The following is a 13,478-nucleotide window of genomic DNA, read 5'->3' on the forward strand; positions in this document are numbered from 1 at the left end:
AGTGAAAGTCAACTACTGGAATAAGGGCAAGCTCTTTTTCAGCAGATTTGAAAATATCCACAAAACAAAGAAGGGGAACTAGCAGAAAAATTAATGAAATACATAACGATATAATTGTTGTTGTCATGATGAATATTTGCCTTTATCCTTTTACAAGTAAAAGGATGAAAGCAAATTTCAAAATTGGAAAATGTAACGTAGTTGTGCTGTGGTACTTGAGAAGGTTTAATAAGGAAGAGATAGAGAAATTTTCCCAGTCACTAGAGAAGGTAGCCTTTTTTAAAAAAATAATAATAAAATAAAATAAAAACACGAAAAGCTGATTTTTGTTGGAAATTGCACTAGCCGACTAAATATGAATGATAGACATAATTTTTAATTAATTATCGTACGATGATACAACAGCCGAGTCCCATTTACGGGGAGGTACACCACCATCTCATTGCCCCCAAATTTTATCCGGGCTCGGAACCGGCATAGCTGATGAATCAGGGCAATCGCTGGGTCAGTATTCCTGACTGTAATCCGTGTGTGTTCACTGGACCGGCCTGCTCGCGGGGTGAAAAACCCCAGATAAACTGGCGGAGAAAACCCTGCTGTCCACGCTCAAGACCCGCTACTTGACTATGGCTGAGGAAAATCCTTAAGCTCCTGACGTTGTCGACGGGAATCGAATGGTTGCAAAGCGCAAAGCCAGTAGACTAACCACTCGGACAGACATATAGAAATGCTGTATAAAAATTTATAATCAAAGAGAGCAAAATTAATCACATTGGTTTTGGATAGAAGAGCAGAATAGAAATTTGAAATAGGAAGTGATCACTGATTACAATTAACAAGATAAAAATAAATATTATACTGATGAGTAAAATATGTACGAACGTTTTAAAAAGAATCAAGTCAAGAAGCTTTTGGAGGTGAAACTATAGATTCAAATATACAAATATTATTTTAAAAAATGGCAGAGTTTGAAATGAAAAAATTGAAAAATCTGAAAAAGATGTAGATTGGTTTAGTAGCGGAGAAATGCGGTATTGTGCACAAGGCATCACATTCCTAACTTTATGGTGGACTCTACAAGTAAAATACCCAGTTATGTGTAAAAGAAACAGAACAAAAGTCAGGGGAAGACTTTGGAAAACAATACGGAAGATGAATAGCACGAATATGGAAGATGTTCCGTTTTTATCTTGAAGATAAAAACGGAAGGAAAAATTATTGGAAAAGGAATCAAAAATAACAAAGTGACATGGAAACCGAAGCTAAAGATTATCTGTATGTCTGGAAACATTACATTGCATGGCCAATAAGAATGACAGAACTCCGGTAGAAAATATTCATCTATTCGTTTCGAATAAAGTTACTAACAAGATGACACCATATTAAAAGAACAGGATGTTAGTTTTGATGGAATACTTTAATTAAAACAAATAAATGACGATCACATTTTTATCTAAAACTTCTATCCGAACTTTAGCGCTTCATAGGTATTTATTTTATTTAAAGTTTACTTTGTAATGAAATGGACGGTGTTCGTAGATCTGGTTCATTCTAATACAATTAGAACAAATCAGGTTCTGTAAACACTCTCCTTTTCTAAAAGAATAAAGTTGAGTTATGAAGAAATTCTTCATTTACGAAGAATTTCTTACATGTTCGAGTATCTGTTTTAGACTTGTGTGTACACGCGCTCGAGAGAGAGAGCAATTCTAAAAATGTCTATGCAATCAATTATATTTAGACCAGGAAGATCCACAAAACCTGCTAGGAATTGAATTGAAAAAGCGAACAATGAAGCAGATCGCCTCCTCTGTTCTGTTGCAATGAAAATAAGAAAAACAAAATCAGTAGTTATATAAAAATTTAGACACCTATACAAATAAACTCGCTGTATATTTTTATTCTGCATTTTTAGACGACTGTATTTCTTCGTAATCAACTAAATTATTATCCCTGTTCAGAAATAATTATCACTTCTCTAGTAAATTACATCGCTGTGTTTGCTTTATTCTTTTCTCTCCCTCACTTTTTCCTCCCGCAAAAATTACAAACCTTCCAGAACAGCGCACGCAATTACCAAGCTAGACATTATACAGTCCTTATAGTCTAATTTGCTTCAGCCGCAGTTTGAAAAACCTAACCCTAGCCCTTCTTCTCAACTCATACTTTTTTCTGTTCGTAATCAATAACCTCCTCTCGTTAGCAATCTCATAACACTGAATCAAAACTTCAGGAATAAAGCATTCTAGTAATTTCCCCCCATGAGCTTCCATCACAGCACTGAATCAGAACTTCAGAATATGGCATTCACTAAGTCCTTCTGTTGTGCATTGCTGTATCTGAACGCGGTCTTTATGGTAGGTAGCACTGATGTAATGATGGATAATATCCCTTATATTTGTAATGGAGGTGTCATAATCTTTTTTTTTTTCACACATTAAGCAGTTAATTCAGAAAATAAAATCATGACCATAGAAATTTTCCAAGATTGCGTATTCATCCCCGAAACAAAAACACGTCTCATTAACATTTTTAATAGTCTCTGTAGCGCGTAGGCTCTGGGAAACATTACAATTTCTGAACGCGGTCTTTATGGTAGGTAGCACTGATGTAATGATGGATAATATCCCTTATATTTGTAATGGAGGTGTCATAATCTTTTTTTTTCACACATTAAGCAGTTAATTCAGAAAATAAAATCATGACCATAGAAATTTTCCAAGATTGCGTATTCATCCCCGAAACAAAAACACGTCTCATTAACATTTTTAATAGTCTCTGTAGCGCGTAGGCTCTGGGAAACATTACAATTCCATTTCAGTTTGACTTGATTTAATAACACACTCCGAATCAAGAATTCAGTTATAGATGAACTCTTTCATTGTTTTCAAAATGGACACAGTGAGTCTGATTATTTAAACTTTACTATTCTAAAATAAAGAATGAAATTAAAAATTAAAAAATAATTAAAATTATTATTCTAATGTAAAAATTAAAACTAAGAAATAATAAAATATATTTAAAATAAGATTTGGTAAAATACAATGTCGTGAATGTCTCTCCGTCATTTTAGTAGCATGGAAAAAATTTTAAGATAAAAATTGGACATAACTTCTACAGTAATTTAATAATTCTCCAATGATTTCCAGATTTTTGATCAAATTTAATACTTTAAACAAAGAAAAAAATGTTATTCATTTCATTTGCTTCATTTGACACTACTGCTATCAATAAACTACTCGTAACATCCATCCTAAAAATCTTTTGACCATAATCAAAATTGGTATTTGGCAAAGTTTTTGTGTGTGATCAGTCAGCTAAGTTTACTCGTTAAATAAACATTAGAAATTTTAGACATATTTACAGAATGAATAAATTTAGATCACTGCGGGGTTTAAGTGGATCCAGAATTTAAAGCATGTCAGTTTACTGATCATCATCATCATTGTTAACTACAGTTAACTACAGTCGTTTACCCCTCAAGTCCACGTGACCGGCGAAGGGCCCTTGGCTGTTATAACCTTAATTTTTCTTATGCCTATCGGATATATTTTTTCTGTAAATTTCGTGTGTTCTCATGGCGTGATTGGTTTACGGGATTTAAAATCCAAGTTTCGGAGGTCTGTCACATCCGTATAATACGTGATTAACCATCTTCAGTTGAAAATCCCTTATACTTCTTTACTTCCTAGAGAGGATTCGAATCGAATCCACTTCTCTCCAATCACGGGGCAGTGTTGATTCCGACTGAGCTGGTGTTAGATTTTTGAAATATATTTAATAGACTACGAGAGATTTTTTTCGAACAGTAAAGCAGCTATGAATGTATCCTGAAAGTTATGTTGCAGCTGTACGCGGTTAGAAATAACATATGATATACATTGATGCCTTAGTTTCGTTACTACGAGTATAAATAAAAACGAGATATTGACTATGTTAATAAATTTCTGCAAAGACATCTTTATTATATTTAGTGACTAATTTTTGCAGGGAATGTGTTTTATGAAAGGATTTATGAACCTGATAACACATCTTTGAGAATAGCATCCAAGCTTTACTGAAAACTATTATAACCATTCCGTTGATCTGATCTGATTTGCTGTTTTTTATAAATACTCTAATTATCTTCATGAGAAATAAAAAGTTGGCTCCGGTAGTTAGCGTATCTGCTCTCCGTCCAAGAGGTTGCGAATTCCCCACCAGGAGCATGATGCTTATGATTGTCTTACTAACGCTTCGTGGAAAGGAAAGGGCACCTACGACTCTGTCACTTCTTCGAGCAGACGGCTTCACTCCCAACATCAAATAAGTACGGTAGTGACTATACGGTGTCCAGTGACCTTACAATAACTAACTAGAAATTAAAATAGAACAAGCAGTTTACTTTTCTTTGATGATGCGCTTCAGGGGTCATTATTATAGAAATGTTGTAGTTTGGCTACTTAGAAATTCCATAAAGATGATAACCAAATTAGAAATGAAATCAAACTAGTTGGCTTTCAGGTATCAAGATTTGTGTAATGTATTACACATTGCTTATTTTCATTCATATAATCGCGAACCACATTCAAAATCCTTGTAAATTGGGTAAAAAATAAATAAAAAACTGAGATGCCTGATTTTAGAGTGTACGTAAAACTAAATTGTAAAAAGCAGTCGTCTTTATAAATAGGTAATAAACTCTTTAAGAAACTCGTCAAGACAGATAGGAAAATATTAAGAAAAATAATCGTTTTTGATGATGTTACAAAGTAGTACTGTATTGTAAAAAATGAATCAAGAATTTAGCCACCTTATGTTACAATTAATATAAGTTGGCTAAATCCTTAATTCCTTTTTATAACCAAATGAATAAACTATTTCTTGCAAATTTCCATCCATGAAATGATGACTGCTCTAAGAAACCAATGTTTTGTGCCATTATGCTGGTATACGGGAAGCATTGTTCGTTTGTTTTGATTTTGTTTTGTTTCTAGAAATAACATCAGTAAGATAACGTGATTTTAGGAAGAATCAAAATACCTAAGACACACTAATTGCGTATAAAATACCTTGAGTCCGTTAAATAACCATAAATCGAGAACTCCACTGCGTTTATTGATCCAGGAGAGCGCTTTGTTAAGATGGGGATGCACTACAATTTCAGGAGATATTTTTAAAGGTAAAATATGGAGGAAAGAAAAAGTGAATAATACGGTTACTGGTAGCGTATCTGAAGATGGAGGTAGGATCTGAAGATGGAGGTAGGATATCAAAAACTAAAAAAAATACGGGAAGAGATTAATCTAGTGATACAAATAACATGTCATTGTCAACAATCTGCTGGTTAAGTAGAAGATGGAAGAAGAATAGCTTATGTGTGAAAGCAGCAGTAAAGGTAAATGAGTTAATATTTTTAAAGCAACAGAAAACAAGTGCTGGTCATGAAACGAATTTTGATTTAGATAATATCTGTTTTTGGACTGAATGACAGCCATGCCATTTTACAGTCAGATTAAGCAACCTCGTCGCCATCAAAACAAACTAAGTTGACTAAGACTCACCTTCACTTGCTATTCAGTTTTGCTGAAATGTATTCTTATTCCATTCAGTTCAATAACACTGAAGCTGATTATGGTGATTTATTATAATGATGCTATTTTTGATTAAAAGGATGTGTGAAGGATGCAGCACCGGAAAATCACACCACAGAGCAGACCACGGAATGTCTAAAAGATCAAACCACTATCTTTTACCCTTAACCCTAAAATAACAAAATAAATTGTTTCATTAACCAAATAAGATCTCTTTCTAAAATCGCGACTTCCTTCTTTTTACTTTCTAACAATGTGTTAAACACGTAATACTGCATATCAGGTCAGTGACAATTATATTTTGCTCTTGTAATTAATGCGCATATGTTATAGTCAACGATGATTTATAAACACAAATAGTAAACTGTATAAATATTTGAGGTTCTTCGCAGAAATAATATAATAGGCAAACTGAACTGATGTTTTATTAGAGAAAATCATTTTAACCCTTCATGTCATAATCTATAAAAGGATATTCATTACAGAGAAATTGTTTACTGCTACTTTGTTTTGATATGAAACTGATTTTGTGAGAAAACGTTTGCATGCTTTATAAAATTTCCATCGTATCAAATTATTTGAATTTTTTTCCAATTAATAAAGAAATCAGTCCAGTAAAGAAACTTATGTTGATGGATATACAGTCGTTCGGATATCGGTAAATAATGATAACAATTTCTTACACATATAAATTAGTGCTAACGATCTCAGTTACCCTCATAGCAACTCTCTCAGCTATCTCACCCACTGCAAATTTCATTGTTGAGACAATACGCTGCTGCATGCCAACTCCTCAAACATAAATTCAACCGCCAGAGTGGACCCTATTCTCCCCGTTTCACAATTCAAAAACGGTATGCAACGCGCCACCTTTACAATGTTTGGCTTGTGATATAGAGCCATAGCTTAAAATGAAAACCAGAATCATTTGATTCCTAAGGAGACACATATACTAGTAACTTATTGACATCTCAAGTTCGATCTCATGATTTGTAGGGACATTATTTGTAAGTTTATATTATTTAGCCATCGACTTGGTGATCCATTATGATTACTTTTCTTGACCAATCAGTGTAGTTACGAGTGTATTATCCTTCGATTTTTCAGGCTTTCTGCATAGTGTTGCAATACATTTGAAGGAGAATATATATCATTACTGGGATACTGAATCCCACAGGAAGGCGCTACATTCTTAAATAATAATAAGAAATCAATACTAAATGAAACGTTCGTCCAATTAAATGAAATACAAAAAAATCTACGTGGAACTAAAGTCGTCTTCTTCGCTATCGTGCTATCCAATCCATAACTTTTCTGTGAGTTTCAGGCTCTTAATAAAGTAATTACTACTTTGAAAAGAAAGTCTTGTATTCCTGAGTCTATAAATAAAACAGTGTTTTGTATAGTATATCACTATCTCGTATTAAATATTGCCTGTTTTCCAGAATGTTGTTCTGAGTTCTGTTAGTCTGTGATTGTGATATTGTAATATAATAATGTGCTGATAACTAAAAACTGCATTTGGGATAGAAGATCAAAAAAAAAAAAAATACGAATTTAAGAAATAATATATAATTTTATTACTATTTTATCATAACAAATGCTTGAAAATTTATGAAAAACAAAAGTATCTAGAATAATAATTAAGGAAGTTTTTCTTATTACAAAAAAACTTCCTTAATTTTTATCCAAACTGTAGATCTGAAAAAGGCATATAGCAAGTTGCCAAAAGAAAAGTTTTCAAACGCTAGTAGTATATGGTGTAAACGGACATTATATCGAGCGAAATGTCTGTATCTGAGACAGCAGTTTGAAATGAAGAAGATCCAGAAATATGCTTCGATGTAAAATCAGGTGGAAGACCAAAATTAAATATCTTAATCCAAGCTCTCTACTTTATGCAAATCATTTTATGCTCTTAAATAAATCTGACACAAAGTCTGTAGGATTATTCTTTAACTAAATTAAATAACTGCTGCAAACTTTTTCGCATGAAAATCAGCAAAAAAAAAAATATATATATATATATATATATATATATATATATATATATAAGGCTTTGAAAATAAGCAAAAATATTAAAAGCATCAGCTGCATCCTAAATGGGAAACCTATAAAATAACATATTTAAGCAATATAGTCACAAGATTTAGTGAAGATGGCAAATTAATTATGAAAATATATAACAGAATTACCAAAGCTGGTTTAGTAGGGTACTATACCTGACTTAATTTATATGGAATAAGAGAAAGCTTAAACACTAAACTAGCTGCATACAAGAAAGAATTCAAAGTTTTAACTTACAGATCTGAGAGCTGGGTTACAAATAGCACAGTTGACAAAGATTTGAGACTACAGATATGAGTTCTGAGAAATATTAAGGTGGAATTAATGGCAGAATCAAATTAAAAAGGAAGTATTATGAAAGAACTTGACATTATTAGCATTCAAGAATGTGTTTGTAAAGCCGATCTTGGATGGCAGTGTCACTTAAACAGAATGGGTTAAAGAAAGATTAGCAAAAGAGGTGTTGGACGTCAGGATGGCAGCGAAAAGACATAGGAAGACAAAGATCTACATAGGTCAATGCAGCTGGATGTGCCTTAGAAGATGGCATTATAAGATGGGATACTGCTGGAGACATGACAGATATCAGGTTCATTTTGAAGGAAATTTTGATAAGTTAGTAATAATATAAACTTTCCATATGATACTATCATTGTTCATGTGGTACTATCATAGTATTCTATATATCTTTTGAGGGTCCAAATCAGGAATATGATTTCTTATATTCCTGATTTGTTAGTTTTTCAGTTTGCTATTTTTCCTTAATAGCAAACTGAAAAACTATATTCTGATGTTTAGGTGAATATTTAAAAACCTAAACTGTAAATGATATGCAGTCAAAATATTAAAATCTCACTACCCGCTGTCCCACTACAACGGGGAGTGAGAGTTTGCCACCATATGCAAAACATATGTCGACAAACTCTCAAAAACATATCACCACCATATGTAAAATATTCAGTTCATTCAACGTTTTTTGTTGAATATTTACTTTCAGGAGTTCCGCACTCACCATAGTAGCTCTGTACAGATCTTTGATGCGAAGCTTTATATTTATTGATTTTCTTTATCCTCCCCCACCCCTAATTTTAGTTAATTTATTACTCTACGTTTAGATTAGTTTGCGTGTGATCCTAGGTAGGCGGTTCAATAGTATTCCTCCTTTTTTGTAGCCTGTATGTCTGAAAAATCCTCTCGTCACAGTAATTTCGCTTTTACTCGGCATCGTTTCGTTCATCCACCGACTCATCTTTTCCTTGCAGCTTTGATCGATCGCGCTGCAGGCACACCTGTGACAGTGTCTACCTTGGGACTGAGCATGAACTAGAAGAGTGAGTAGGACACTTGTGAAATATGTGCACATCTCCGAAGATGCGAGAGCCAAGCCGTTCGGGTAAGTCTGTACAGCATCCTTATACACAAAAGATGCGCGCGATTTCATAAAAACAGAAAATGTTGTTTGATGGCATAGCATGAAGTCATCCTCTTGCATTTATGCATTATGCTAAGGTTTAACACGCAAATTAATGGTACTTTGAAAGAAAGGCTTCTGGATCTTCGCTAACGGTAAACTTCTTGTTGTCATTTCTGAATAATAATGCAATTTAGGGTACCCACCGCGGAGCCCGATTATTCGGTCAAGGCCTTTCGAATATGCTCCGCAGTCATTTTATCAGCTGAAACGGTAACACGGGTGCAACTCATTTAGAGCTAACATAAAGTGTTAATATTTCTCCTTGATGAATAATTACGTTGAAACTGATATGTATTTCTGTGGAACTGCAAACCTATCTTTGCTTGGTAATTCTTCATCTTGTGAAATTTGCAGTTTGCAATAAGACTAATCAGCTATCATAATCAGCTATCATATCGTTTGTAAGGAAATTTGAGGCAAGTGTTTTATACATCATGAACAGGTGTCAGTGATACTATTTATTACGACTACAATGTGTATGTGTTATCAAGGTAGCTGTTATTTGAAGCCTGTTGCTCCAAAAAAATATAATAATAATAATGCTGCAGTAAATTCCTAACATTTTCTATATCACATTCAGTGAATTTTATTCGGTTAAGTTGTATTTACGTGGTGAACGGTGACTTCACTAATCCAAATTAACAGAGCACATAATTTATTATGGAAATTACAATAAATGAACGCACAGGTCCTTAAAGATGAAACTGATAAAATTACTAAAGAGGCAAAGTAACAGTTCAAAACGTTACATTTCATTTGCGAAATATTCTATTTTAAACAAAGTTCATATTCCAACTAAAATATTCCAAGCAATAATTTATTATTTTTTGGCCTATTTGACTATTTATGTAACACTAATAGTATCATATCAGGTGTCATCTTCAGCAGAAAAGAACAAATCAGAACAAGCCGACGTTAGTTTTCCTTAAATCAGTCTGAAGAATGCAGAATTTAGTTAAAACTAGCACAAAACAATGCTTTGTGGTCAATAATTTGCAATGCAGATTATGTTCCAACAAGGAACACACATGTATTTCAAGCGCATCCCAGTAAACGGTATTTAACTTTCTCTGATCTTTCAGATAACTAATTCATTATAAAAAGATCTTTTAGATATCTGAAGTTAAGGAATGGTATAAAAATAAATACTGCTTCCAGCAGCCATATTCAGAATTCACTCACTGGTGAAAATTTACCAATTCCGATTTTGGCACTTAATATTCACTTCATATTTTGAGAGGTAATTTGATTTTAAGTCTGTATTGGGGGGGGGGGAATTCTTCATGATATAATATAAGCGCATTTGTCGTGACAATATTTATCTTTTCTCTCTTCAATGTGCCATATTTCATATTCTTTTTATATTAGAAATATTATATAAATAGTGTTTATAAGCATTTTGCTTTTGGATGATCTTTTTGCTTTTGATGTGTTTTCACTATAACCTGTAATATACTGTACAGTGAAAATTAACAAAAAAATTCATTTGATAAATTTTAACTGATAACGGAAATCTCCTTGTGTCGATAATCTTTGTAACAACGACACATTATTCTTATAATGTGTCATTGAAGCTTTCAAAAGGTCAAATCATTTATTTATTTTCAAAAGGATAATAAAAATATATTAGAACTAAATGTTTATTTACCCAAAACTAAAAAAACATATCGTTTTCTATCCACTGTTCGCATTTTTCCAATAGACAGATTGATTTCTTTACACAAACATATAATAATTTATTTGCATTCTAAAAAGCATGATGAAATAAGTTATTTGTTTTAAGCCTTAACAAGAGTCTTAACAAAAATACAAATTAGTGTGTTAAAGTTTGTAGCCTGTACAAACATCAGTACAACACCTGCACAAACGTCAGTAAGCACGATTAATTACAACATCTAAATATTACTTACTATCTTAGCACATACAAACAAGATTATTCTTCATTTGCTTGCAAAAAAAAAGACACGGATTGCAATTAAATTGTTTTCTTGTTGTAATATGATTTAAAGTAATTTTAACTTCACAATTGTGAAACACATCATTTTAATATTCTTTAAAATCTCTAACTTGTTTCTCATCGCTGAGATCTATTCTTATATCCTCGTATATTTGTGTATTTTAAAGCTAATTTGAAGGCATTCACATGACGGAAATCATACTTTTTCATGCTATCTGATCATGACATATTGTAAACTTATAATACATTAGTGCCGAGAGTGAGTTTTTTTTTGTTCTTCTCTTATTTTTATGTACCTACTTATTTTTTGCATAATCCTGAAATCCTACACTAGAGACCAAAAGCAAAACTTTTTCAACCTACTTCCGACCTTGAATACGTTCAGTGATGTCTGACACCGACGATGAAAATTCATCTCCCATCTGAACACCTTCACTGGCATCCATGCCAGGATTCACGACGTATTGACTGATTAACGGAGACGCTATCCACTCGTAGAAAGAAATGCACACATCATAATTATTAGAGATGTAATCATACTGTTAAACAATTTATATTTTAGATAAAATGGGATGTTTTAAATGTATATGAAAAAAATATCAAAATCAACTTCGATTTTACTTTAAATCTATATTTTTCAGTAATATGTCACTGGTTTTATTAAATTGAGAGCTACTATGCAATATTTCATGGCCGTCATATAATTAATATTTCCCATTTCTTATACGATATTTTAATTATTATGATTATTAAGAGAGGCCTCCAAGGAATCAAGGACTCATCGAGAGAGGTCACATACTATACGCACCAGCTGTCATACTTGTTCTTGAATTCATTTACACTGCTTGCACACATAATATCCAATGACAATCACCCACCAATATCTGAGAGAAAAATCTAGATCTCACCTCTTATTTGACGTTATTCATTCCCAGCTTCCAAGGATGCTTCTCATCCTTTCCGTACCCACAATTAAATCCCCAAGTTAGGGAGTATGCGAAATTTTCATCCCACTACTCTTATCGACAAAATCTAATCAAAAATAAGTTTAGAGAAAAATTATTAACATTACAATAATTGAACAATAAATTTAGACCAGATAAAGAACACCTCAGTTACTGAAGAAGAGGAAGATTAATCTTTCGTGTTAAAACAATAAAGAACAAAGTTTCTTGTTTTTCAGTAATATATATAATCAAAAAATATCAAAATCAACATTAGATATTATGTGTGCAAGCAGTGCAAATGAATTCAAGAATAATATTTATATATATTGTATAATTTTTTTAAAAAAACGAACACAGTCTACACTGCTCTCGTATGTTGTAAAGAGTGCAAAGCTAAAGTAAGTTCAAAAGTAAATTTTGCTGATAAGCAAGGCAAAGAAAAAAAACTCGATTGAAAATCCTCGTTATGGTGCAACACTCTAGTATCGTGATCATGAAAGAAAGGCTCAAGTCGTCGATCTCTGTTGCTTAACTAACGTAACGTAACGGAAAGAAAGATAAACAAAGGAAAAATCAAATAACGAAACCCTCCCATTTGTGATAAGGCCCACGCTTCACAATAGTGATCTTCCATTACCTAACTTCGGATTAAAACGAATGAAAGTTAATAATGAAAAGAAGAAGAGGGATCCTGATCAGATCTTGGATTTTTGCATTTAGATGGTGAAAAAAAAAAACATGAAGTATTTTAAATCAAACGACAAATTTGGCGATTTTAGAAGTATATACCCATCTTAAGTAAGCAAAACATTTCTATTTTTGATTCTATTATTATTTAACGATCTAGAAGGATAACAGAATAAAATAATTCTAGGAAAAATTTCACCATCCTGATTGTTGTGATTTTATATCAATGAAGCTAATGTCACCCGAAAAACGTTGACTGATTCAAATAATTTTATTTTTCTGATGCTTTGTCATTAAACTTACTTAATGAAAATTTTCCTTACCACAATAGATAATAATCGAGGTGGTTTCGAATATCTTTCGTTATATTTGAAACTATCTCAGGTGCTATGAAGAACAAACATTATATAGTCTTCTTCGTCTTCCTTAGCCTGTTTCTATCCACTGCTGGATTTAGGCCTCCCACTTAACTTTCCGGTTCTTTCTGTCTTTAGCTAATGGCCACCATTGATGTTAAATCTTAGCATATCATCTCTCCATCTTGATCTTTAGCGATATTTCCTTCTCTTGATATCCACACAGTGCTTAATTTTGTCCATCTTCTATCTATCAATCTGCTAATATATTCAACCCACCTGCACTTACACGCTTCATACTCCACTCATCTCTCTAATTCTACCCCTTTTTGTTATGTGAGCATGCTTTTTCTCGTGCTGTTCGGGCAACACTCAAACTGCCTTCCTGTTTCTAAGTCATTGTCCATGTCTCACTTT

Source organism: Typopeltis vanoorti, chromosome 11, assembly GCF_054136105.1.
Source record: "Typopeltis vanoorti isolate ZY-2024b chromosome 11, IOZ_Tvanoo_1.0, whole genome shotgun sequence".
Lineage (NCBI taxonomy): Eukaryota > Metazoa > Arthropoda > Arachnida > Uropygi > Thelyphonidae > Typopeltis > Typopeltis vanoorti.